At 33.9% G+C, this 6000-nt stretch overlaps 1 long non-coding RNA gene across 1 annotated transcript in view; it reads right to left on the reverse strand.

Annotated features, from left to right (window-relative positions):
- Positions 1–6000, reverse strand: part of LOC149130821 (uncharacterized) — a 23922-nt gene that overhangs the window by 16965 nt on the left and 957 nt on the right. The window contains exon 1 of the long non-coding RNA XR_016238642.1: positions 2697–6000. This exon is cut by the window's right edge and continues 957 nt beyond it. This is a non-coding gene — a long non-coding RNA (uncharacterized LOC149130821). The remainder of the gene's footprint in view (positions 1–2696) is intronic.

Here is a 6000-nt window from a genome sequence, read left to right on the forward strand (position 1 = left end):
ACTTCATTTATCAATTCTGAAAGGACAAAAGGCAAAGTTGACCTCGGTGGCATTTGAACTCAGAACATGAAGATGGGCAAAATGTCACTTAGTATTTTGCCTAGCATGCAGCTTTAATAACAATAATCCTTCCTAATCCTGACACAACGAAGGGGAAGTCAATTACATTGACCCCCAGTGCTTAACTGGTACTTGTTTTATCAACCTCTGAAGGATGAAAGGGTGAAGTTTGACCTTGGCAGAATTTGAACTCAGTAAAGTAAAGATCTGGAAGAAATACTGCAAAGCATTTTGTCTGACATGCTAACAACTCTGCCAGGTCACTGCCCTAATAATAAGGGTTTCACAAATTTTTGCGGGGGTCAGCGTAGCCAATTAAATAAACCCCAATCCCAGAAGGATGAAAGGTAAATAACCCTGTTTGAAATTATAAACAGGCACAAGGCCACAGACGGGGGGGGGGGGGGGGGTAGGGGAATAGGTTTGCCATTTAGATTTACCCCCAGTACATGACTGGTACTTTATTCTTTTGATCCCCTTAGATAAATGTAAGATAAAGTTGATGTCACAGTTAGTTGACTGTAGAAAAGTAAAAAAAAAAAATTATATACATCTCTATCTGTCTATATATATCTAGAGATATTTAGCCTGATGCTGCAACCAACATGCTCTAATGACAATTTCTAAGGTAGTTGATTTAGTATGTTATTCACATTCCCACTGACAATGACGAAGTCCAACCTCATGAGATTTGGACAGAGATCTAAACTAAATCCTATGTAACATTTAGTTTTACAGACTGTCATCTTTCTGACTTGTAAATTTAGTAATTTCTAAGATGGGCACAAGGCCACAGCATTTGGTGGGGGTCGGGAGTTCCTTTGAGGGTAAGGTAGTAGGGAATTATTAACTATGAAAGGAAATTAAAGCGAGAAGAAAGGTTGTAATCAAATAATTCCAGACATCAGGAGTCAGATACTGTACCAATATTACTAGGTAATTATTAAATCTCGGGTATATGTATGTGTGTGTATATATATATATATATATATATATATATATATATAGTGGAAGCTTGGTTTACTAATACCTCTCAACACAAACAAATTGGTTTACGAACAGTTTATCAAACATAAAATATCTCAGGTGATAAATGATGTCTTGAATAACAAACAAGCTGGGAACAACAGTTGACAACAAGCAGGGAGTATTAAAGGGTTGCTGTCTAGCTTTCTCTTAGTGAACATCCCTACTGAAATTTACTGTGCATTCTCTTGAATTTCCTATGGGAAAAACAATTTCAGTTTACAAATATTTCAGGTGAAGAACAGCCTTCGGGAACAAATTAGATTCTTAAACCAAGGTTCCATGATATATATATATACATATACATGTATATGCATGTATGTATATATCAGATATGAGGTAACGACAAATAATAATGGAAAATGTACAAACAAAAATATATACATATAAAAAAAAAAGCATTTCTTTTGGATGAAATTTTTTAAAATATGGAAACAAAAGACATAGCAAGAACACGAGAACAAAAGAGATCTTCCAGCAGAACCACCATGATTGTGCATGTGTGTGTACATATATACACACACACACACATGCACATAAATATACACACATACATATATATATAGTATGGATGTATGTAGGTTTGCTGATGTAATGTTTCAGATTTTGGAAAGAAACAAAATGATAACATGTAAAACAAACAGGACCTGTTTTGGGTGGTGATGCTGGTAGGATGGTGGTGTTGGGGTCGGTGATGTTGTTATCGGTAGATATGGTGTTTGTAATGGTACTTGGTTGGTGCCCTATTGTTGGTGGTGGTCATTTGTGGTATTGAAATTAACACATTGTATATGTGTGTCTATAATATATATATATATATTCTTTTGCTTGACTGCAGCCATGCTGGAGCACCACTTTCAGTTGAATGAATTGACCCCAGGACTTATAAAAAATAAGCCTAGTACTTATTCTGTTGGTCTCTTTTGCTGAATTGCAAAGTTACGGGGACATAAACACATCAACATCGGTTGTCAAGCGATGGTGGGAGGGGGACAAACAGACACACACACACACACACACATATATATATATATATATATATACATCAGGCTTCTTTCAGTTTCTGTCTACCAAATCCACTCCCAAGGCTTTGGTCAGCCTCAGGCTATAGTAGAAGACATTTGCCCAAGGTACCACACAGTGGGACTGAACCCGGAACCATGTAGTTGGTAAGCCAGCTTCTTACCACATAGCCACTCCTGTGTCTATCTGTATCTTCCCATCATAACCTCCCCACAGAATTGCATTCCCACCCGGCCCATAACTAGTTTTGTTTTTCTCTCTATCTCTCTACCCTTTTTCATTTTTTTCTCCCTTTTTTATATTTTTGTTATGAAGTATCCATGTCTAAAATATCTTCATTTTTTTTTTCCTTTCAAGCATAAAATAACACCTTTGTGAAAACTTGTGCCTCTTGTGTTTTTTTCTTGTTTCCATTCATTTATTGTGTGTGTGAGAGAGAGAGAGAGTATATATACACACATAGAAATCATCATACTACCACAGCCACCACCACCACCACCACAGCCATCACCACCATCACCAAATAATCATCATCATCATCATCATCATCATCAATATCATAAAATAAATAAATCTCTTCGATTTACCTTCCCCAAAGATTATTTCCTTGCAAAAGATTGTCAACCCTCAAAGACAGGTGTATATGTGTATGTGTGGTATATATATATATATATGAGTGTGTGTGTGTGGATGTACTTCATGTGTATATGCGTGATGCGGGTTGAGAGAGGAAGGAAGGAAGGAAGTTGTCAACATTTTTTGTTTTTTTTTTGTTTAAGCCAAACATAATTTGCTTTCTACACCATTATAATAATATTATTATTATTACTATTATTATCATTACTACTATTACTACTACTGCTGCACCAGACCAGATCAAATCAGATCGTTTTTATCATCAATTTTATCTTCCTTACTTGTACAAGACATAAAGAGGCAGGTGAAAGTTGAGGTAAGAGGAAGGGGAGGAAGAATGGAATTGTGGTGGTGATAGTGTTGCTGTTGTTGTTGTTACTGGAGTGGGTTTTAACTACTACAACTATATCAGGTTGGGAAAAAGTGAAGAACAAGAAGGGAAGGGTCGAGGACAAAGAAATAGGGATTTAAGGAGGAACAGGTTTTTTTTTTTTTTTGTCTCTCTCTGTTGATTTTTTTTTTTCCCATTGATTTCTTTTAAGGTTATTGAAATTTTTTCTTTTTGCCTGTTCATTGATCATCATCATTATTATTATTATTATTATTATTATTATTAAACATATTAATTGATTGTTTGTTATTTCATATATATTTATATATATATATATATATATATATATATATATATATATATACACACATGCACAGACATCTCAAAAATAAATAGACACCACTCTTCAATAAAAACTGTTTTATCTGTGTGGATGCTACACATTAGTACGATGCCCAAACAGGATGAATCAATAAAAAAACTGCACAAGCGACATCTACTAAAATACTAGATTATGTATTTAAATGCATCAAATGCCATTTTCTTTCTAGAAATAAATCTCTCAAAATGGATGGTGTTTATTTACTTTTGAGCTCTGTGCATATATATATATATATATATATACATATACACACACACACACCCAGTTTGACTGGTCACTGTCATAGGTATATTCAACCTGTCATTCAAATCCATAATGGTCTCTAGTTGTATACTTGGCATGTCTGACTATCACTGGACTCCACATATATATATGGGAGAATATACAAATAATAACAACATATATATATATATATATATATATATATATATATATATATATGATTGTTAAAGGTGTGTGTACAAACTATATGCATACACAGATATATATACACATACACAGGTAATATGTATGCATATATACTAAATATGTATGCATATATATAGTAAATACTATATAAATATAATATATATACTATATATACACTATATATACATATACTATATACTATTATGTATTACACATATACACACACACACATATATATACAAACATATGCACATATATATATTCACACATGTGATATAAATATGCATGAAGTAATATATATATAGCATATGCATTATATATTACATATGTGTGCATTATGTATCCTAAAAATATATATATATATATATATATATATATATAATATCTATTGTGTATGTGAGTATGTATGATTGTGTGTGTGTGAAAGTAGATAACTGGCTGTACATCATTGCAAAAAAAAAAAAAAAAGCCCCAAAAAGCTAGAAATAATAATAATAATGATAATAATTATAATAATAATTATAAAATAACAAACTGTACATCTCAACTGTTCTGTCGTTGGACAGAACTTCTTCTTCAACGTTCATTCCAGTCATACTTCATATCCAGTGTTATGTTAGAGTGTGAGTGAAACTGAGTGAGAGTGTAAGAGAGAGGGACAGAGAGAGAGAGAGAGAGGGAGAAAGAGAGAAAGACAAAGAAGTGTCCAAGCTGTGTCCATTTTATCGTGTCCTCTTAGTGCAGGGAGACTGGGAAACAGGTTCATTATATACACTGGGCCAATGTTCTACATACATACATACATATACACAAACATATATATATGTATATATATAATATTATGTACATACATCTATATATGTATGTATGTATGTATAGACATTTAACTATATATGTATGAGTTTGTATACGTCTGTATATATATATATATATGTGTGTGTGTGTGTGTGTGTGTGTGTGTGTGTGTGTGTGTGTGTGTGTGTGTCAGTGTATCACAATATATATTATTGGTGTGTATGGTTGATTGTGTGTAGATGTCCACATATATATATATATGTTTATATATATATTGTTGTACTTGGTTCACAAGAGCACCTGAAAGAAATAGAAAGAAAAGGGTTTATGTAGACTTATATGGAGCAAAAAAAATGTTTGATAAAATATGAAAAAAAAAATTATAAAAGAAATACAGGGTGTGAGGGGTATTTAATAATAATTTTATTCACAATTGACGGATATTTGTCCTCATCTTGTTTGTTGTTAACACAACGTTTCGTCTGATATACCCTCCAGCCTTCATCAGGAGTCTTGGGGAAATTTCGAACCTGGGTTCTCATTCCTAAGGTACCTTAGATAGATATATAGATAGATAGATAGATAAAGAGAGAAATAGAGAGGAGAAAGGGAAAGAGAGAGGGTGAGATGGCGTAAGAGAAGGATATTTGTCCTCATCTTGTTTGTTGTTAACACAACGTTTCGTCTGATATACCCTCCAGCCTTCATCAGGAGTCTTGGGGAAATTTCGAACCTGGGTTCTCATTCCTAAGGTACCTTAGATAGATATATAGATAGATAGATAGATAAAGAGAGAAATAGAGAGGAGAAAGGGAAAGAGAGAGGGTGAGATGGCGTAAGAGAAGGATATTTGTCCTCATCGTGTTTGTTGTTAACACAATTTCAGCTGATATACCCTCCAGCCTTCATCAGGTGTCTTGGAGAAATTTCGAACCTGGGTTCTCATTCCTAAGGTACCTTAGATAGATATATAGATAGATAGATAGATAAAGAGGGAAAGAGAGAGGGTGAGATGGCGTAAGAGAAGGATATTTGTCCTCATCGTGTTTGTTGTTAACACAATTTCAGCTGATATACCCTCCAGCCTTCATCAGGTGTCTTGGAGAAATTTCGAACCTGGGTTCTCATTCCTAAGGTACCTTAGATAGATATATAGATAGATAGATAGATAAAGAGAGAAAGAGAGAAATAGAGAGGAGAAAGGGAAAGAGAGAGGGTGAGATGGCGTAAGAGAAGGATATTTGTCCTCATCGTGTTTGTTGTTAACACAGTTTCAGCTGATATACCCTCCAGCCTTCATCAGGTGTCTTGGAGAAATTTCAAACCTGGGTTCTCATTC

Source organism: Octopus bimaculoides, chromosome 27 (assembly GCF_046866305.1).
Source record: "Octopus bimaculoides isolate indiv1 chromosome 27, ASM4686630v1, whole genome shotgun sequence".
NCBI lineage: Eukaryota > Metazoa > Mollusca > Cephalopoda > Octopoda > Octopodidae > Octopus > Octopus bimaculoides.